Source organism: Macrobrachium rosenbergii, chromosome 56, assembly GCF_040412425.1.
Source record: "Macrobrachium rosenbergii isolate ZJJX-2024 chromosome 56, ASM4041242v1, whole genome shotgun sequence".
NCBI lineage: Eukaryota > Metazoa > Arthropoda > Malacostraca > Decapoda > Palaemonidae > Macrobrachium > Macrobrachium rosenbergii.
This window is the reverse complement of record NC_089796.1, coordinates 34,120,224-34,143,915: the sequence shown is the minus strand read 5'-3', so window position 1 is coordinate 34,143,915 and position 23,692 is coordinate 34,120,224. Positions and strand designations below refer to the sequence as shown.

Below are 23,692 nucleotides of genomic sequence, written 5' to 3'. Positions count from 1 at the left end.
TATATATATATATATATATATATATATATATATATATATATATATATATATATATATATATATATATATATATATATATATATATATATATATATATATATATACACATATATATATGTGTAATTGTAATAGCCACAATGCCCTCTTAACTTCTCGAAGTCTTCGCGCTTTTTTGGATATGCCTGTCACTACAAAGCCGTAAATATCCAAGTGCAAGAAATTGAAGTGGCTTGGATGTCCGGTCGCGGGAAACGAGCCCGTGTCACCATAATCACAAGGAGGTTGCGTTGCTTTGTCTATGAATTGCCCTAATATTGAGTCAGATGTGTAATAAATAAAAGGAACTCCCCTGCGTTATCCGCTGCCGCTCAAAGTCAAGTAAGTACCCCCTTAACATTCATAGCAATACACACACACATGTATATATATATACATATATATATATATATATATATATATATATATATATATATATATATATATATATATATATATATATATATATATATATTACAACACTGTAAAAGAATTTCTTAGGTTAATATATTATTAATTAAGTTTTCTCAAACATACTTGTGAAGATTAATACATAAAAATAAGGCAGTTCGCATGAGCAACCGTAGAAAAGAAAGAAAGACGTGGTTACAAAATTTTGTCAAGAGAAATCGCCGATCGCTCTCTCACAAGCTATGAAAGCTCACACGACATGAGTGTTGTGTAGACTTGAGAGAGCCCGTGATGCCACTCTGGGCACTTAGCTCCATTTCCTATCTTTTCTGATTTATCCTTCTATGTACACATTCATTCATTTCTTGATTCATAGTCATTTATTTGTTATTTGTGTATATCAATAGGAGTCTATCATATTGGTTTGATAAATCTGCTTTTGTTATGTAGGTAGATGGATATTGTCTTCCGTGGATGCTTGCGCATGAAATTAATGGTCTTGTTTGGCTAACGTTCAATAAATGCTTGCACATTTTAATCGGTATGAAAAAAAAAAGTTTCCATCTTTAATAGCACGAGTCTGTTTATTTCCTTGCCCCTTCCCTCTACAGTGAACAACAACAGTATAAATTTTGGTGGGAAAATTATTTCCAAGAAATGCATATTTTTTTCAAGGAAATTATATATGTATAATTTTAAAATGTCGATATTTCTTATAATCTACGATTGCTTGAGATACATTTTCTCCTTACAAAATATTTTACTCATAAGATTAGAGCCATCTTCCGAAAGGTCGGAAATTTACGATAACTGTCTCCACGGTCATGGAAAACGCATGCTCTGAAGGGTACGTTGCGCAGCTGGAGAGGTGCCGAAACATTCTGTGGTACATTGCTTGCGTGTGAGCAATTTTCCTTGCACAGCTATTTACATGGTATCAATCAGCGATGGGTGATCATGATGAGGATACTTTGTCTACTCCGTTCTCTTTTGACTTCACAAGGAGCCTTCTCTTACAATCTTTTGACTTGAACATGTTAAGATTTTAAGTGAATTCTTAACAACTGCATTGTGATTATTCCGGTAAATAAATGAGGTGTTTAAACATATTGATGTTTATAATGGCGTGAAAATACTGAGGAAATGTCTGTCAAATTTAGGAAGTGTGCGGGGGCTTGGATTTAATGTGAAGCTGGACATTATATAGAGGGCAACAAAGGATAAGGGGCAGTCGGTTGTATCTAGGTTGTTAGAAGAAAGATGGAATCCTTACTGAAGGTCGGGCTGTGAAGAAGACCACCAAGATACAAAAACCTACATATGGAGGATATGGAGAAGCTTGTATCCATCTGGGGTCCAGGATAAGAGCAGACCAGTATATTCTACCAGGCATATAACGACTGAAGCCCTATTTTATATTTGTTAGCTAATCTCAAAGATAAAGTTAGAGGACCAGATTAGAGAGCAAAATTTTTTTATAAGTTATGGACATATTTCCTTTAATCGACTTACTGTACATCCAGAGAATCTGCAAGCACTGATGATGAGGCTACCCAGATGTTTCCAGAAATCTTCCCGGTGGTATTTATATCACCATGGTCTTGAATGTCAGTGAGACAGATCTTTTCTTAAATGAAATTTCTAACAAGGTTTCACAGGCTCTCGTATTAGGGGAAAGTTGAGAATCGTTAGTGTTTATGATCTGTATGGCTATACAAAAAGATTTTGGAGGAGATGAAAAGATCTGCCTCACAAATGTTGAGTTCTTAATTCTTCAAGCCTGTTCCTGCCTGACGTCTTTCTTTATCCACTGTCTCCTCTCTTGTACACCTCACATCCCCTTAACTTCTGGCATTGGTGCAAGAATCCTGTTCCAGTCCATCCTTTCGACGTCTATCAATGTCCAGGGAAGCTGTACCTTGCTGCTAATCTTCTTCAGGCCTGGTTCCACCCAAATTTCCGCTCATCAAAGGAGAGACTTCTTGAGGGTAGCGATAAATGAAACCCACTCTAGAGAGTGGGATGTGGTTTCCGAGGCGGAAGGAACTCTGAGACGACCTCAAGGGACAGGAGATGGACTTAGATAAATAGCTGGGTGGCTTACGATCACACAGAGCAAACTCTAAACTTTACATGGTAAATGCAGTATGATAAAAGAAAATTTCCTTTAATGATTAGGCTAGTCATCAATACAATCCCATCTTATAGGCAGGACCAAGTGCATTTCTCTTAATTTTCTGTTCCAAAATACATTATGTTATATGACATACAATTATTTCCAGCAATCGTAAGTAGAAATTTAAACATGATAACAGTATTAACAGAGAAAAAAAAAATCGGTTAATCATTGATGAAAAAGTTTATGAGAAACTGCAAGTGCTTCAAGGCAGAATTTGATGTTTCTATTATTTGTCACTTGAAGGAAAAGCGCCAAAGCAAGATTTTTGTTAACGTTATCTCATTCGTAAATTTTTACATTTTTGACATTTTTATTTCGTTGAAGGAGATAGAGACTATCATTTTCTTATATTTCTGAAACTGTACATACGCTAAGGAAGCACAATTTTATCCTTTATTTTTCTGTTTCTCTGTTCGACGCTACTATTTTCCATTGTACCATTTTCGTTTGTATTAAGGTAGTGCTTCCGGAAATTTGCGCTAACTCTTAACACTATCTCACTTCTCTTTATTTCTATTTTCAGTGATTTGATTATTTCTTTGTTATAACATTATGAACAACTCAAATTCTTATAGAGCTTTTAATGCATGTTTTTAGCGCATTGATGCTAAATTTTTTTTTTTACATTACATTGGTTTCTATGTTAAGAGTATTGTAATTACTGTCGGACAATATGAAAAATAATAAAAATGTAGAGATATTGCAAGTTATTTCTCATAGGCAATACATCTGTTCCTTCTCATGGGGTAGAATGTTTGGCCAATATATAAGAGAATTCTGGTAAGAATGCAGACACACATCGTTTCACAGTTCAGTAAGTACATTTCTAAGCGATGTTTTAAATATGTTTTTAATCTGTGACCTCTTAAAACATAATGCCTTAAAATCTATTGCATTGGCAACTTTGACTTCATATATATATATATATATATATATATATATATATATATATATATATATATATATATATATATATATATATATATATATATATATATATATATATATTTTTTATCATACCATATATATATATATATATATATATATATATATAGTATACATATCACCGAAGGGGAATTTTCTTCTTCTTCGTTTAATGATGACACTTTCCCATTTTCATATGGGGTTAACCCACTGATGCCTTCTTTGTCCCGAAGATTCCATTTTGATTTATTGGGGTATACATATAACGGATATTATATAAATATATATATAAATATGTATATTTATATATATACATGTATATATATAACGTGCTATATATTTTTCATATATATATATATATATATATATATATATATATATATATATATATATATATATATATATATATATATGTGTGTGTGTGTGTGTGTGTGTGTGTGTGTGTGTGTGTGTGTATTATCTCTCAACTCTCTCTCTCTCTTATATATATATATATATATATATATATATATATATATATATATATATATATATATATATATATATACATACATATATATATATATATACATATACATATATATACACACACACACAACCACTAAACAGTAAAGGAAGGCATCCTCATCCTTTAACAGTTTATTGTCAATGCCGAAGTTTTGCAACGCATCCAAAGTCGCATTTTCACGACTATGAAATATATTTTGCAAACATTAGTATCTAAAAATATTTTGTGATGATATACTATGACAACAGCTCTTTATGAAGTAAAAACGGTATTTCTAAGTATTAACTCCACATGTAAGTACTTTCACCTTGAAAATTAATTTTTCCTATACTTTTAGTGCTGCTGATGAAGGAGAATTTTTTGTCTGTCGACTATCATTCACCCCTCAACTCTATCCAATGAGGTTGGGGGACTCTGGGAACTCGGGGTTTTGGGTGGGGGAGATCACTCACAAGCAAAGCGGACATGTTTTTGTTATGGAAAGGTTCTACGAATGCGTAAACCATTAGGAGCTATGTATTCTAGTAGGGATCGACTGAGGGAAGGGGAGGAGAAAGGCAGGGGTAGGTAGAGGGCTCCTGACATCCGCAAAACGTGAGGGAAGCTGAGGAACGAAAATAGGGTTAGATAGAGGGTTCTGTGCATGCACAACCGTTAGGGAGACATTTGTTCTAACAGTCATCAAGTGAGGGAAGGCGATGAAACAGTATAAGAGTGGGGGTTAGGTAGGAATTCCTTAGGAAAGGAGGAAAGGTCGTCAGGCAACAAGTAGAGAGAGAGAGAGAGAGAGAGAGAGAGAGAGAGAGAGAGAGAGAGAGAGAGAGAGAGAGAGAATAACAGACCGACAATAATTAAGCATCTCATTTACCAACTACACTAAAAGTATAGGAAAAATCAGTTTCCAAGGTATCACTCATACACTTTGTACAGTGTCTGTAAAGAATAAATAGACTTACTTGGGTATTTGGTGGGTATAAATCAGCCGCTGCCTTCAAAAAAGCGTGAAATCTGGTGTTGGTGTCTTTGAAATGAATTTTAAATCAAGTCTACATTCACTACCGCAGCGGGGGGAAAAACACACTTTTCTTAACAGGCCGTGATCTTGACATAACTGAATTAATCTAGTATAATTATTACCGTAATAATATACATTGAATTCACAATAATTGACATAACAGTTCCCGAAAGTCTCAGCCACTGTACTGACATGAAATATGCAGTTAGTGAAGATCCTCAATACCCAAGACTGTGCTGGTAATTAGGCTTGTGACAGGTCGAGAGTAGTGGGGTGGGGGGAAATGAAATCATTGAGAAAAGGAGTCAAAGCAGTTTCTGTAAGGACTAATGTAGGAAAGTAGCAAATTTTCAACAGAACGGTGGAACCTTACCAACAGATTATTTGCAAAAGTGGGGTAATGACTGAAGAGGGAGAAACGTTTGTAACAGACACAAAACATTACAGCATTATAAGAGTATTATTAAGGTTATCAAGTATTATAAAGGTTATCATAATAACCTAACCAACCTAATGTTACTTAGCCCGGGGGCCTCTGCCCCCCTGGACCCCCCTTTAAAAATACCTAAAATACAGGTTATTGTAGTAACCAAACGTACCTAAAGCCCCAGTCCCACTAGAGCTTGCGACCGCTAGAGATCACCAGTGACCTCTAAAACCGGCAATCACCCGCGACTGTCTGTGACTTAATTCAAGGAAATGCTTGGCTGTCACATATAGATATACTTCTGCGATCATTGTAAGACAGGTTGTTGATAGTCATGCGACAAGTCATTTGTAATCGTATGATGGTTGCACGATTGTGTGAGATTGTCTACGATTATTTTATTTATGAATAGCCGCGACCTGTCTCGCGATTACCACTGACCTGTCATACAACCATAGCACGATCACTTACGACTACTATAGTCGAGCCAAACGAAAGTGGCGCGTGAGAGAAGGTCTCCGTCAATGCATCGTAACGACATCAAAGATTTCGGACATCAGACCTTCAAGACCGCTCAGTGAGGATTCTGACCAGCTTATTACCTGCGGATTAACTGATTTAGCATGTCAGACGAAAAAAAAAATCTTTTTCTTGTCTGAGATATCTAAATCTTAACCACATATCAAATTATTTGTCTTTTCATATAAATAAATACTACATTTATAATTAAAGGTTTTCCTCAGTTTGAGCCAATATGTTTACGTCCAAATCTTTGGGTATGATGGCTGAAATATCATCAGTGGAAAATGGAAAATCTTGGGATGTACAGGCATTCGAAAAACTCCATATATAAATTTGAAAGAAAGACGAAATTGGGTTTCCATTGCTATACCAAATGTTTGTTTAAAATATTCCTCATTGAAAATAAAATTTATGCAATTCATCTTTAAGGTACTCAATACAGAGTCAATGGGCAGTTTTATGTGGGTATATATATATATATATATATATATATATATATATATATATATATATATATATATATATAAATATATATATATATATATATATATATATATATATATATATATATATATATATATATATATATATATATATATATATATATATATATATATATATATATATATATATATATATATATATATATATATATATATATATATATATATATATATATATATATATATATATATATATATATATATATATATATATATGTATATATATATATATATATATATATATATATATATATATATATATATATATATATATATATATATATATATATATATATATATATATATATATATATATATATATACAGTACATGCATACATACACACACACAATTAAAGAGGGAGAAACAATCCTATACAGAAGACGTGTGGTCTTAAGAGATAAATGTATTTTGAAAGAAAAAACACTTATAGTCTATTAAAGCGCTCCTTGTGTGGCTCTGATTGACCTGGGATCATAATTCTTCCAAGGTTCCTATTTGTTTTCTACTGACCACCTGGAAAAAAAAAAAGCCGACAAGGAAAATATATCCGGGATTATGACCGACGGAACCCTCCCACCTTTAAGACCTTAATGCATCTTCGGTTTCAGGACTTCTCTAAACCGTGCTCTCCAGGTATAATGAACCAACTCTTTAGATTTCGCCACGATACATTCAGTCTCTCATGCCCCACTTTTGTTTGGCTCGACTATGAAGATTATCAGCGACTAGTTATATAAGGATGGTATTGGGGTATAAAATAAGGACTTGTTGTGAAATAGTTTCATTTTGATGGAAGTAGTCTAAGTGTCTGCATTCAAGAATGGCTATGGCAGACACCTGAAGGAGATTAATGCAGATGCGACTTCAGTTGCAACAACAAGAAGATGCTGCTATGCTAGCATTGCTTTTACAGCGACATGCAAGGAGATGACAAAGAAGGCAGACAATATTGGGTCCACCCTTGGATTACCAGAAGAGTTCAGTTCGGCAACTATGAAGATGTAATGGTAGAACCAGAGAGGGAGTCACAAGGTGACTTCAAGAATTTTCTAAGAATGGAACCAATCATGTTCCACGAGCTTGTTCAGTGGGTAACTCCAAGGTTAATTAAACAAGATACCAGGTTTAGGAGACCTCTTGAACCTGGTTTGAACCTGGCTATCATGCTTGACACCTGTACTCTGGCAACAGCTATGATTCTGTGGTTTGTAACATGATCACACATCCATCACGTACTCATGTACTGCCACAAAACTAACTGATACAAAGTGATTGTACAACATGCATGTTCACAAACACATGCAAGCACCACAGCAAATAAAAAGCATGCAGAGTCAAACCCAAAGTCCAATCAGTACTCAACACCTCACATAGAAAATGTAAACAACAGTTACACCTGAACAGAAAACAGAAAGGATAGAAAGCGTGATCTAGAGCCAGTTTTATCATCACAGATCATGTGGTACAACTGCCTGAATCACAATAATCTTTACTTCTAGTCGCTGGTGATCGTGCGACAGGTTGCTAACATGTCATACAGTGATCGCAAGACTTTAAAAAGACTATCTACAACCAAATGTAGAAAAGATCAGTAGCGACCGGTTAAAGATTATTAGAATCCTTCGTATGACGATTGCATGATTACCTCAAACCCTTTGAAGACCACTAGCGAAGAGTTTGATTGCAGGGAGTTTTTGTGCAAGCTCGAAAACCTCTCTACAACTGGAATTGGTCACACGACCTGAAAAGATTACCAGCAACAACCAAAGACCACTGGCAACTACAAGTGACAAGTCATGCGAGGTTTTAATGATTGCCGGGGACCAGAGGTCGTCAACTGATCTTTAGAGGTCGTAAGCTTTAGTGGAAATGGGGCTTAACCTAACCTGGTAAGCCGCGTTACCTGGCTGGGGACTGCACCCCCTGGGCCCCCTCTTTAAAGGAACTTAAAATAAAAGTTATTATACTAACCTAACCTAACCTAGTAGGCCATGTTAACTGGCCAGGGGCTGAGCCCCCTGGACCCCCTTTATAGAAAATATAAAATAAAGGTTATTATACTAACCTAACCTAACCTAACCTAGTAGGCCACTTTACCTGGCCAGGGGGCTTTGGCCTCCTTGACACCCCCTTTATAGGAAATCTAAAATAAAGGTTACTATAATAACCTAACCTAATAGGCCACGTTACCTGGCTGGAGGGTGCAGTTTCAGGCTGAAGGACTTTGCCCCCTGGACCCCCTTCAAAGAAAACCTAAAACAATAAAAAGGGAACAAGAAAAGGAGACTAGTAGAAATTGTTATGATTGACGAATGAGTTATGAATGTTTGCAATACAAATAGAAGGACATAAATATTGGAAAAACAAAGGTCTAATCTGTGAAGATCATATGTGGATCCCCCCCAACCCCACAGTCCCTCAATCAGACATCACTGAGAAAGATCTCAATTCCTCCTAAAACCCCCTTTTCCTTAAAGTTCCTGCAGGGTGTAGTCACATTCTTTGGAGGACTAGACTCAATTGTAAGTTTATACTGTAGTATACTGTATATAGGTAAACGTTATCTAGAGGGAACATGTTAATGTACAGGAACAGAACTTACTGTATTATGAATAAGGAACTAAAAATAAAAGTTTGCAGAAAGAAAAGACAGTTATAATATTTGAAAACAGAAAGGAATATATGTAATTTGGTGTATGAACCCCCCAATTATTCACTCGTTCCTAACCCTCCATTTGGGCTTCTGTAAGTAGGATCAGGAGGGTTTGTGAGAGGTGCTAAAGAAAGAGCAGGAAGAATAAATTGCTGCTAGTTTATTGATGAAGCGACCGCTTATAAAGCGGCTGCGGACGTCGGCATGCAGACGTCAGTACAAAATTTACAAGTGTCCCGAGGTCAAAACTATTTCTCTACACAAAAACAGGACAGGTACATATAGACAACATGATGATTAACAACAGCTGATTGGAAACAAAATACTCTGACACATATACAATGTATAAGGGCAAAAAAAAAGGTAATAAATATACAAATCACAATATTGATAATGTGGCTGTGTAAGTATGACCTCGGGTCAGCTGTGAAGGCACCATAGAAAACGGGAGGTTCACCATAGAGAACCTGTTGAGCGGGACTCTGCAATGCTCCCCCACCCCCCAAGACGTAGGTAATGTCTGATCAAAGCAGGTATCTGCTGGGGCGGAGGAGAGGGCCGCGCCTGCTCGATGCCAGCTGGGGGGTGTGTTTGACTTCTCCGGTGCCCTGCGGATGGGAGTGTTGGGTTGCTCTCCTGCCCGGACCCGGGGCCTTCTGGGGGCGCCCACGAGGTTTTCTTGTGGGTGGGGAGGGATGAGGGGGTGCCATCTCATGTGGGGGGCTTTGGGAAGTGGCCCCGACGTCTTTCTCCAGGAATGCGGGCTTAAGGTGGACTACCGACACCCATTCGTCCTTCCCGTGGACAGCCACCCGGAATGCCTTCTTGTTTCTCTCAGTAAGAGGAAAGGGCCCCTGTAGGGGCCTGGTTAAGAATGCGATACACGCATCATTCCCTGACGAAGACGTGGGTGGCGGAGGATAGACAGGGAGGCATGAAGGGGGATGTCCTGTCGGGGTATATGTCCGCTGGCAGGGGCAACTTCCAAACCCTGTCGCGGAGCCTCTGAGTTGTTAGGTCATCCTGGTCCTCCTTAATGAGTTTGCCCGGGACTACGAGGGTCTCCCAGTAAACCTTTTCTGCTGCGGACAGGTTGCCGATGGCTCTAGGGGCAGTCCTCAGCCCGAGGAGGACCCAGGACAGCTGGTACTTCCAGTTGTCAGCGGTGCAACCGAGCCATGAGGGACGCCTTCAGGGACCTGTGGAACCTCTCCACCATTCCATTGGCTGCCGGTTGTAGGCAGTGGTGCTGTGGTGAGTGGTCCCCAGCAGGCGTGCCAGGGTGGTCCACAGCTCGGACAGGAAGGGTGGGCCCCTGTCCGTAGTTGTATGGTCCGGGACACCGAACTGGCTGATCCAGCTGGAGGAGGGTCTCAGTGCACGCACTGCAGGTGGTTTCTTCCATAGGCGTTGCTTTGGGCCACCTGGTGGAGCGGTCAACGACTGTCAGAAGGTATCTGGCTCCTCCTGATGGGGGAAGAGGACCCACTACGTCGACATGGATGTGCCCAAAACGTCTACCTGGCTGGGGAAAGTCGCCCACCCCCAATTTGATGTGCATCCCTACTTTGCTGGACTGGCACTGTATGCACTGCCATGCCCAGGCTGTTGCGTCCTTCCATATGCCATGCCAGACAAACCTCTCTGCCAGTAACCTGCCGTCGTTCTGCCGGAGGGGTGGGACTGTCCGCGATTTGCCGATTTAGGGTCAGTAACGCCCAACGCCTTGTTAGAGTACCGTAGATTAGTCCGTTAGGGGCGTGGGGTTGGTTCATCGGGCCAAGACTAAGTCCGCCGCTTTGGGTCCGTTAATGGCTCGGGAACCACTCCAGGGGTCACCACTGTGAGAGGTGCTAAAGAAAGAGCAGGAAGACAAGTACTGCTAGTTTATTGATGAAACGACCCGCTTATAAAACGCCGTGTGGACGTCGGCATATGCACAGACGTCAGTACAAAATTTACAAGTGACCCGAGGTTAAACTGTTTCTCTACACAAAACAGGACAGGTACATATAGACAACATGATGATTAACATTAGCTGATTGGACACAAAAAAATACTCTGACACATAGACTATGTATAAGGGTAAATAAACAGGTAATAAATATACAAATCACAATAATGATAATAAGGTTGTGTAAGGGCGACCTTGGGTCAGCTGTGAAGGCACCGTAGAAATCGGGAGGTTCGCCATAGAGAACCCATTGAGCGGGGACTTTACAGGTTTTCCTCAATGTAGATGTCGAGAAATTTTGACAATATTTAGTGGACTGTATGATTTTTCTGGTTCTTTGCCTGAATGTTGTAGGCTTGGGATGCACAGTTCCAAAGACATGACTACAAACCTCAGATTCAGGTGTTGGATTACACAAACTAGCAGGATTTTTCAATTTTATTACAAAAATGGAGCTCTACTGATGCCCTGGCTATGCACATTTACTTTATGTCTAACAACAATGAAACTAACACTGTAAGGAAGCTATTGAGTGACATACTGGCTGGGTGTTGTCTAGTTTATTACTGGTTCCTTGCCGAATACATTTACAGAATCTTCATGGCTGTTATTGGCTGGTGCGAACTGCAATGTAGTTTCTACACACAGACAAGACAAAACAGAGATGATTTTTTGGACATCTGTGCTTGTCGACAGACGAACAGATGGTGATTGTGAAAGACATAATAAACATACAATGATAAAACATATATCAATGGAAAGGCCAGGAAATTCCACATATGGACATTTGCATGAGATTCGAGACAGATCAATGAATACAATGCAGTAGCATATGTGAAATGGCGAGATGTTTGGGATCTTCGCAAACAGAAACATACATATAGTTTGATACAGAAGATTCGGTGGAACATTACGAGTACATGATCGGAATGCTTGCATGGCAATGCAAGTAGTGGTGATTGTACATGCATCGAGACAACAATGGTTAGAGAGAAGTAGACAAGAATATTGTATGGTAGAAGTTGCGTTCCTTTGAGTGATCTCCACTGATGCATGGGAGGGAGAGAGAGAGAGTGGGATGCTTTGTTGTCTTGTTTTGTCCGATGGCTGACTCACATGCACATGTCCCCGTAGGACCACCATGCGGTCCCTTACAACACAAACTAGCAACAGCCATGCTAACAAGTTGGCCTCGTGGCCAAAGGAAACATGTATACACAATATTTCAAAGGCAAAACTGGCAGCAATCTATCACTTCTGGACACAGGGAAGTTTCACTGAAGTTTGTAAATTGGAGTAAATAACACTCACTTACTTGGAAATAGAATTCTAGGCTACCTTCCCTGACCACGCAGTGTCTTTCTAATATCAAGGATTTCTTAGATACAGCTCAATAAAGAAGCAGCACTGGACTTTGCCATAGCATACATCTCTCCGGCGTACCGGCTCTCTAATATCACACCTGCAGCGTGTTACCTGTACAAGGACTAGCCAGGAAAGAAGGACGATTGCTGGTTGACATCAATTTTATAGTCGTGACTAGGGACGCTTCTAGAACATTTTCCATCATCCTTGAATTACAAAAATAATTTATCTTACCAGAAAGGCGATCAGAGAAGGCATTCTAAATTAATAATGCAACCATTGTTGCATGTTATAGAATTTACTAAGGGTACAGAGCAAAATACATGATCTCAAAATGGTCAGCCAAAAAACTTTGCATCATCCCTGTCATTCCAAATTGTGTATCGATTGTGTATCTGAGGGACACGTATACAGTGCAAATGATTTGACTCCCGTGAGTACTGAACAGTGTTTAAAACAACTAGATGAGAATTTTATAACAATAAAAATTCTGTGCAGTAATTTTTGACTACAGTAGAGTTAATATTGTAACATGATTGGATGGATGAGTATTTATATGTCTGCGCCCCCCAGTCGCCACTTTTTCCTCACTAAGAAGTTGGTCTATGTACCAAAAGCTCCCCTATAACAGTGTGCATTCGTGACAGCATTCGAAATAGCAGTAGTAGTAGGAGGGATTTGCCTTTGAAACAGCTACCTCTCTCATTTTGTACTTCCTTTGTTTGTGTAACAGTTTTTCCTCTCTGTAATGCCATATACGATAAGGATTTATCACCTTCTCCCTGTGGTCTACCCCACCCAGAACCCCGCTTTCCTTAGGGGTCCCCTAACTTGTAGGGTGATAACACAGCTCATGAGTGAATCCCCCTATCCCAAAGCCTACCCAACCCAGAACCCCGCTTTCCCAAAGGGTCATCTATCTTGATGGATGAAGTTCTGTGGTTAATTAAAGGTTAAGTACAGGCGACTGACAAGAAATAAAGGTAAAATCTTAATTTGCAACCAAAATACTATATGCAAATGTCATTTTTATGATAAAATAAAGTTTTATATATACTTACCAAGTAACTACATAGCTATTGGTTTCACTCAACCATGGCAGTTTTAAATTTGAAATTCACGGTAACGCACTATTGTTTTAGTGTAAGTAAGTAGACCCTGCCCACTACTGGGGAAGAATAGGTATAACAGTGCTGAACAGCCCAATTCATTTGTGCCATATGTCCATAAGAAGGGAGGTGGAGGGTTTTGATCATGTAGTTACTTGGTAAGTATATATAAAACTTTATTTTATCATAAAAATGTAATTTTTATATAAGTAACTTATCAAGTAACTGCATGTCTGAATCCCACATTGGCAGGAGGTGGGAAGCATGGACATTTTTCATCAAAAATCACTCAGTAAAAGAGATGAATTTGAAATAGAAAGGTAGCTAACATTGGTGTAATGCTTGTTGTAACCTCACCTGGTGAGAAAGCTTCAGCAAGAAGATGCTGTCTCTGACTGGCACTCATCTCAACCTGTAGTGATGCGACAGTAAAGCCAAGAGCCGTCTACTTCAGTGGGAGAACCTTGCAGTTGAGGAGTACTCTGAGGACTGAAAGGTCTTGCAAAATAAATTCCCTTGCCCTGGGCGCAGTACAATAAATGCAACCAGAAAATTCGTTACCACACAATATTAAAACCATCACCCAGCCATTAAAAACTAAGGATTGGTGGGTACCCTGTACACAGCATCACCAGGCATCCCAAAACTCAGCATCCTTTAAGAAAACAAAGAAATAGAGGATTGATGGCATATCCCCTATCCTTCTTCCCCCAGTACAATGCCAGCCATGGACAATGGGCCTAACGTACTGAAATTATTATAGACTGTCTCTATAACGAGCAAAATAATGGGAGGCAAACAATGACTTTGACTTCCAATATGTTGATTGGAGAAATTTGGAGAGTGACAAGTTTTTCTTAAAAGCCAACAAAATGGCAACTGCTCTAATTTCATGGGCTCTTACTTTAAAAATAGAGAGACCGTCTTCTTGAATCTTTGAGTGTGACTCAGAAACAACACATATTAAAAAGAAGGCCAAGACGTTCTTAGATAACGGTTGTGAGGTTTTTTTTTTACCAAACACCATAGATTCTGAGAGGGAACTCTAATCCCTTCGGTCCTATCCAAGTTGTACTTAAGAACTTTAACTGGGCAAAGAGTTTTCTCCTGGTCTGCTGGTCCAAGGATATCTAACAAGCTCTTGATTGTCAATGAACAAGGCCAAGGATTGGAGAGGATTTCGTTCTTTGCCAGGAATCCAAGTGTGAATGAGAAGACCGCATCTCCTTGCGAAAAACCCACTCGTTTACTGAAGGCATGTAGTTCGCTGATTCTCTTTGCCGTAGCTAAAGCAACTAAAAAGAGAGTCTTTCTGGTTAAACCTCTCAGTGATAAAGAGTGATGGAGCCATTTGAGGGCGACACTAGGTTCCAGGCAACTGATGCAGACTTCTTTTGCTTGGAAGTATCCAGGGACTTAATTAGATTGCTTATGTCTTGGTTAGCAGACATCTCGAGACCACTATGTCTAAACACAGAGTTTAGCATAGATCTATAACCTCTGATTGTAGAGGCGACCAAGCCTCGAGAGGACCTCAGAAATATTAAAAAATCAGCTATCTGTGCTACAGAGGTTTTTAGAGATGATATGCCATGTCTTCAGCACAAGTCACAAAAGATTGTCCACTTCGCCTGGTAGACGTTAGTAGAAAACTGACGTCAGCATTTGGCGATTGCTTCTGCAGCTTTTCTTGAAAGCCCTTCACTCTGACAAGCTCCTGACAGTCTGAGTTGTTAGAGTGAGAACTGATCGAAGAGTGGAAGTGAAAGAAGCTGCCTTTAGAAGGCTTCTCTGAGGTAGAAGTCTTAAAGCTCTATTAAGAGACTGAGAATTTACGTCTGGAAACCACTCCTCCTGTAGCAAAACAGAGCTACAAGCATCACGGACATGTTGGTTTAGGTCATGAACTTGTTTAGAACTTCCTCATCATGCTGAATGGTGGGAAGATGACATCTAATTCCAACCAGTCCTAGAGCATGGCTTCCATTGCCCATGCCCAAGGATCCGGCTGAGAACAGTAGATGGGAAGGCAATTGTTCCTTGATGTCGCTGAACAGGTCGACCGACGGTTTTCCCCACCGTTTCCACAGGCCATCAATGACACCTGTGGATTCAGTGTCCATTCTGTCGGAAGGACCAATTTGCAGCGACTTAACTTGTCCACCAGAATGCTGGAACTTTCCTGGATGCAGCGAGTTATTATCCTGGGCTGGCTGATCTCTAAGCCCAGAGTAGAAGATCCTGGCCGCTTTAAAGGGGGAAGGGAATGAGTCCTCCTGATTTTCGAGGTAGGCCGATGCAGTCGCGCTTGTCCGAAGTGGACTGTGATTGTCTTGCTGTAAGTGTCCATTGAAAAATGTTGAAAGGCCAAATGAATTGCCTTCAATTCCCTTATATTTATATGTAATTTCTTCTCTTCTGAAGACAACTTCCTGGATGTTTCCATGTCGTTCAAAAGTGGCCCCCAACCCAGATCCGACTTGTCTGAGGTCGGGGTTCAGTGGTTGCATTGACTTTCCCATTGAGAACCTCTCCTCTGCAAGCCACCACCGAAGATCCTCCTTGATCTTGGGAGTGATAATGGAACATGAAAGAGTCTGGGAGAGCTCTTCTCTGCCAACTGGCCTTTAGGAAGAATTGTGGACTCTTTGTCTGTAACCTTCCTAAAGGCATGAACTTCCTCGATGGATGAGAGTGCCCAGCAGACTCATCCACTCTGTTGGCTGTGGACGATGGGTGAGATATGAGTTTTCTTACTTTCTTTCAGGCAGTCTTGAATCTTTTGTGGGATGGAAAAGCCTGAAAAGTCAGAGCATCGATCCTCATCCCCAAATAGAGGATCGACTGTTTTGGAGTAAATTGAGATTTCTGGATATTGATTAAAAGACCCAACTCTTGGGCCAGTAGTGGAGTTTTTTGAAGGTCCTTCATGCATCTTTTCTTTGATGGGGAGTGTAGTAGCCAGTTGTCCATATATAAATGGACGTTGATCCCCATGAGATGGAGCCATTTCGATTCAAAGGCAAGAACACAGATGAATACTTGCGGAGCTGTAGAGAGGCCGAAGCATAGAGCCCTGAACTGAAGGACCCTGCCCTGGAATATGAACTGCAGATACTTCCTTGAGTCTGGATGTACTGGGACATGGAAGTACGCATCCTCCATGTCGATTGTTACCATCCAATCTCCCTGATGAATGGCTGACAGGACTGAATGGTTTGTTTCCATTTTGAACTTGGTGGTCTGCACAAAAACGTTCAATACACTAACATCTAGGACTGGTCTCCAACCTCCCGATGCCTTGGGGACGATGAACAGATGGTTGTAAAATCCCTCTGTGCTTACGTCTTCGACCAACTCCACAGCTCTTTTCCTGAGTAGCGATGATACTTCTTCTAGGCTTTTAAGGTGATGAGTGAGGTTGTCAAAGGAGGTTTTTCCCTGAATGGGATGGCATAGCCCTCTTGTAGAACTTTTACTACCTAGAGTTCTGCATTCCTGGCTTCCCATCTGTCCCAAAACTGGAGAAGCCTGGCTCCTAAGGGGATAGGGAGGACCAGAGCCTCACTTGCGAGAGGCCAGTTTGGAGGACAGCTTCTTGGTTGGCTGTACTAATCATAGATTCAAGGGTGGGCAGGGCTGAAATTTGATTCTTCTGCCTCAAAAGGGTTGCTGTTGCATTTCTCCTGCTGAACGAGACCAAAGCGCCACAGGTTGGTTCCTTGGCACGCCTTGTCGACTGCAACACAAGGTCCTGTGTCGACTTCTACTGTAAGTCGGACGCGATCTCTTCTATTGCAGCTCTTGGGAATAAAGCTGACTGATCTAAAGGTGCAAACACGAGAGCTGATCTTTGAGAGGGAGTAACAACTTTGGAGAGTAAGGTAGCCAGCTCCTGGGAGCCATCCCTGATGGCCTTATCCGCGCACGAGTGTACCCCCAGCCAGTCTTTAGCAAAGTCCTTTTGAAGCGTACTACAGTCTTCTATTTTCTTGGCCAGTGCCCCGATTGTCCAGTCTAGGAAGCTGAATACTTCGAAGACTTTAAAAACGTCTTTCACGAAGCGGTCTGATTCTGAAGATGTGATCTTAGTGGAGTTAAGAGCCAATCTCCGTGTTACGTCCACAAGGCTGGAGAAGTCCCCTTGGGAGGGAGCAGAAACTCCCAGCATAGGCGCTTCCCCAGTGGAGTATGATGAGTACCTCCTTGGTGACAGACAGGAGGGAGGTGCACTGAAAACCGCTTTACCCAGATCCCTCTTTCCTGCTAACCAGCTGTCAATGACCACTAATGCCTACCTAGAGGATGAGGAGGGGACCATCTTCGGAAGTCTAGAGGCCTCTAATTGCTGTCTCATCATGAAGGCTGAACCAGGTGATGACGGGGCCCTTGGAGAGAAGAGAGTTGGATAGCAGAAGAGGAAGTACTTCAAGAGGGCCGAATACGCTGAAGTAGGATGATCTTGGTCAACGGCTTCTTCATTGGCTTCCTCATTTGATGTAACAGGAGAAGGAGCTAAGTCCTAATCCTGTGTAGCAGCAGGTTGCTTTTGTAAAAGCCCAAGGATGTTATCCAACTGCCGTTGGATAGGTTCCAAAGAAGGATCTGTGACGGCAGGCGCTGGCACCAAACGTTTGGCTTCTGGAGCCAAGTATACCGAAGGCAAGAATTCTGGCACATGGAGCTCAGAAACTGGGCATACAGATGCTGGGAGCCACCCAGTAGTTGGGTGCTCAGACACTGAGTGCTCAAAACCTGATCACTTGGACACTGGGCAATCCAACAATATGCTTGGACATTGGGCATTCGGTCACTGTGCGCTCAGAAGTTGGGCGCTTGGAAGTTGGGCACTTGGAAGTTGGGTGCTCGGAAGTTGGACATTCAAGTTGGGCGCTGGACACTGGGCACTTCAAAACAGAAAGGTCAGACACAACATGTTCGGAAACCAGGCGCTCAGCTGCTGGACACTTGGACAACTTGGATAAGGAATGCCCAAAAACTGCAGGAGGGAAGAGGACTGTGCTCTTGTTCCCTGAGAATCTTACATGGGAGTGGGGAAGCACGTTCAGCGGAAGGAGCATGCCTTTTCTATGGCCTTGACACTTTTGAAAATTGTTTACACCCCCTGTCCGCACTGGCACCCGAATCACTGGACGACAGAGCATGCACATCCATATGAATGCCTTTCCAATGGCATCCTGCCAAGTCCTGGGTTTGATCAACAGGCTCGGTTGAGGGGGCAACTACCTGTGGGTAGACCCCACTGACTTCTCTTGGACTTCCGGTTTGCTTCCTCCCAGGTTTGGGGGAGTCTAACATTGACCTTTGTCTAGGAGCATCGGTGGGATGAGTAGTCACCTCCTCCACTTGCACTGCACTTGCACCAACACTAATTGCACTTACCTGATCCACAAGGGCCTTAACAGAAGACCCGATTTGTGCTACTGTATTAACAAGCAGACCATACTTTTGGTCAATTCTAGCTTCTAGGCTGGTGATGACATCGGGTTCGGAAGAATGGGGCCAGGTAACGGAGTTTCAGGAAAAGTCGGAGGGCTGGTGATCAGGGAGAACACAGGTAGAGGTGGAGATGGCACAAGTTGAGATGCAATGTCCGATTTCGGAGTAGAAACCTGACTAGCTAAAGCTTTAGCCTCTGCTCTATCAGCCATCTTTCTCTGTCTGTCTCTTTGGAGTCTGTCTAGATGTGCTCCCAAAACCTTCCATTTACCCTGATCCCAGCCTTTGCATTCATCACATTTAAGCATGAGCAAATTTGTCTTCTACAATGGCAACACAAAGTGTGCGAGTCATATTTAGCAGAAGTGAGTCTAGTATTACAGCCTTTGCTGCAATACCTAATACTAGACACTTTAGAACCTGACATAATAAGTCACAATAAGTCACAATTCCGAATAAAAAACTAGCTAAGCTTTAATAAAAAGTGCACTGCCAACGTGAATGAATACTTCACCAAAGGCAAAATATACAACTATCCGGCAAAATTCAGACCAGAGCTGCTCAACCAACCATGTACAATTGTTGACCAGCAGAAACGAATTGGGCTTTTCAGCACTGTTGTACCTATTCTTCCCTGGTAGTGGGCGGGGTCTAGTTACTTACACTAAAACAACAGAGCTTTACCATGAATTTCAAACTTAGAACTGCTGTGGTTAAGTGAAACTAATAGCTATGTAGTTGCTTGGGTAAGTTGTTTATATAAAAAGTTAATTTCCAAGGACATACTCGACATGGAATTAACACTTAGTTCTACTGTAAAAACACTTAAGACAAACAATATACTAATAAACAAACATTAAAATTAAGATGAGTTCACTAAAATCTTAAAATAACCTACCTATATGAAAGAAAGGGTAAAAATAATTTAAATACATAAAAACAAAGTGAGAAAACCAGTTGCCCAAGCTAGACTATAAACAGTTGTACAGATGATGATTGAATGTTTAATGACGGTACAGTCTTTTTTGATGATTATAGATTCTAAGATGGTTAAGTCTGTGTTGTTCTGCACTCGGCCCAAGATGAAAAAATCCTTGCTGTTAATATAAGTTTTACATAATTTGCAATGGTTACATATATTTGATTGTTCAGGATTAGATAACCTGCTGCCAGTTCTATGGCTTACTTCCCTGTGGGAATCTATGCACACCTTCAACAGCCTCTTCATGCATCCCATGTATATCTCATGATAATAAGTCTCGGGTAAGTGTATTTATTTATGTCAAAACTTTGACAAGTGAGATTGTACTCTTCCACAAGTTGTGGTACGGTTTTATGTATTCTTTCTAAATTTACATAAAGTGGAAATATGTATTATGTAGAAGAAAGATATTACCTTTTGTTGCGTTTACATATAGTTGTGAAAAGCATTGTGTTTGGCTGTTTCGTGTATTTAATTATAAGTATACGTGTAATAGTGCTTAAGTACTGGTCATCGGCTGTTTGTTTGTTTGGTTGTTAGTCGAACGTTTGGGGTTGGTCGGCGATGGTCATGAAGTCAGTCTCGTTTCAGCTCTGTTTCAGTTTAGCTGAATCTAGGAAGGAATAAGGAAATTCAGCCGTAGTTGTAGGTGCCTTCAAATCCACCTAAGTATTTCTTTTCATTTAGGGAGATTTCCTTTAGGAGATATGCATATCTAAATGTAACAAGAATTTCTTGGAGTGTGCTTTGGATGAGGGTTACGAAGTAGAGATTGTGCTCACGCCAATCCCAATCTCAGTTCAGGCTAAGAATATCAAATGCGCCATTTGAACTAACAGTAAGCGTGTACCATTTATGTCTTGGATAATATACACAACTCAATATGGTTTTGATTGTGAAGTTAGAATAATATAGTTGTAGTAACCAGGGTGTCGTAGCATTAAAACTCAGGCTATAATTAGGTTAGAAACATTTCAAACTATTTAGGCTAAAAGATCACTTATGGTTTGAAATGCTATACTTATTCTGAACGAGTCGGAATAAATTGGTGCCACGACCAGGATCATAGTGATTGGTTGTTATGGCAGTGATCTGTATAGTTAGTGTTTATGAAATTTTAAGGATTGTTGTGTTACTTGGCGATAAAGATAAAAACATGACAGGCTGATGGTGGTGGCCATTTTAGAATTAGTCACGTGTTAGCCTAGCCTGAAATGGATAAGTAGTAGGATTATGAGATGCTTAAGCGTTATGTTGTACATTGTATATATGTATGTGTATAGTCAAGGACACACATATATAATATAACCAGTAGTGATCTACCATTGATTAATTTGAAGAGGTATGGCCAACTTTTAAATATTATATTTGCTAGTGCGGTATATATATTTTTTGGGGGCTGGCAGTCTGTACACCCTTTTAGTATTAAGATCTTATATATTTCAGTGTTGGTAAATTATAGGCTGAGATTTTGACTTGGACAAATTAATGAGGAGACGGGGGTGTTTTTTAAAAAAAGACTGTGGTAACTAACTGGTCAAAAAAGGTTGAAACCACTATTGATACAGGTGATATCAATGGTATTTCTCCAGGAACTGGATAATGAAATATTGGATCTAACGGATCCTGGAGGACAACCTGACCAAATTATGAATCAAGCTGAATTTAGCCTAAAGGTAGGCACTGAAATTCATAGGCTAAACTCCTCCATCTCGAGTCTTCTAGCTGTCAGGGTGAACCTAATGCACTATTATCGCCTGTTAAAGCCAGTGTAAAGTTACCTAAATTAGACCTCAGACATTTCGATGGTGATGCATCGGAATGGAATTCCTTTTGGGAATTTTATGAAGTATCAGTGCACCAATGTACTGATTTTGAGAAAATACAGAACTTTTCCTATTAGAAGGGCCTATTGGAAGGTGAGGCTCTGGAACTAATATCTGGTTTTAAATTAGAAGGTGATAAATATTTCCAAGCAGTGAATTTGTTAAAAGAACCTATGGCAGAAAAGACAAAATCAAGTTGTGTTTAGTTAGAAAACTCTTCCAAACTGAGACTCCCAAGGCAGATGCAGAATTGCTACAAGGTTTCAGAGCGCAATTTGGGTGTTGCATAAGATCACTGGAAAGTGAACAGCTGGAACTGAGTGAATTGTATACCATCTTGTTCTACACCAAACGACCTAGTAATGTAAGTAAAATAATAAAATGAAGGTGTGGAGAAAATTGGTTTAAATTTGATACCTTTAAAAAATATATTGAAGAAGAAATACACAAGTTAAGGGCTTTTCCACAGACTGAACCAATAAGAGCTAATACATTAACAATAGTATCTGCTTTTGCAGTAGAACATGGGCAATCTGTGAAACAAAAAAAAATCAGTAAGGACCAAAGAATCTACAAACAAAGCCAAGGTAAACCAGGTTAGAGGATGTGCACTTTGCAGAGTCAATCATAAATGGACACATTGTAAATCCTATGTAACCAGAGGAGGAAAGATAGAACGACTTGGAACTCTGGGCCTTTGTTTCATATGCTCATCCAATAAACATTTCAGTTCTGACTGACAGGCAAGGTTGTAACAATGGCTTATCTGTTAGACATCATAGTGTTATATGTAATCGAAACCAAACAAATAAGTCTATGGTAGGTGGGGTACAAGATGGAACACTCTCTCTGACATGTTGATACAGGACAGGGAAATAAAAGGACTAGGAAATCTATCTTACCTACAGCCACAATAACCCTAAAGGGTAAAAGAGGTCTCATTGTGCTAAAGAGGGGGTTGTTGGATACCTGTGCTGAGAGATCATTTATAAAGAAATCTGCTCTTGAGGGACTCCACTATAAGAGCAAGGGAGTTGAAAATATATCGTTGAGAGATTACTTGACTACTACACCAGTTAAGGAGTATGCAATGGTGAACATTGTTGTATCTCACTGGGGTAGATTAATAAGTATGGATTGTATAGTGGTAGACAAGCTACCAGAATATGCAAAGAAATTCGATGTTAAGAAAACCATAAGGTCGTTGTGTAGAACGAAAATCAGCTTGGCTGAAAAAGATTTTGATCTACTCATAGGGAAACAATTGCCTATAGAATTGTTAATAGGGGTTGACAATGTGTACAACATTTTACATCTGGAGTTTAGGAAATTTGAAAATTTAGTATTGCTAGCAACCATATTTGGTTACATAGTAACCGGAACCTGTAGTTCTCCTCCCACCAAGGAGACTCATATTTCAATTTTAAAACTGGCAGTGGAAACCGACGACATACCTACAGCTGAAGGGGCTACTCATTTAAAGGATCCAAGGGAAGATCTTGAAACTTTAAGGAGTTTAGATTATTTAGGCATTGACTGCAGTGAGATAACGGAACAGGAATGGAAAGTACTGGAAAACTTTGAGAGTACTGTAACCTATTCTGAAACTGACAAACAGTATGTTGTGGCATTGCCTTGGAAAGGCAATAAAAGGAGATTAACTTCCAACTTTGGGTTGACTTTGAACACATTAAAGAAACAGTGTGTCAAGTTTCGGAAGGACACTCAGTATCTAGAACACTACCAGAAAATCCTGAAGGATCAGGAGGATAGGAGATTCACAGAGAGAGTGGAATATTTTAAAACTGAGGAAGAC

At 40.0% G+C, this 23,692-nt stretch overlaps 1 protein-coding gene across 3 annotated transcripts in view; it reads left to right on the top strand.

Moving 5' to 3' along the window:
- The first annotated feature begins 3,416 nt into the window (after window positions 1-3,416).
- The window catches only part of LOC136836672 (C-type lectin 1-like), a 189,798-nt gene continuing 169,522 nt past the window's right edge, over window positions 3,417-23,692 (top strand). For 2 of the 3 annotated variants that reach the window (XM_067101143.1, XM_067101145.1), the window contains exon 1: window positions 3,417-3,440. The gene's annotated coding sequence lies outside the window, so the exon portion shown is untranslated. The remainder of the gene's footprint in view (window positions 3,441-23,692) is intronic. The other variant, XM_067101144.1, reaches the window with a different exon arrangement.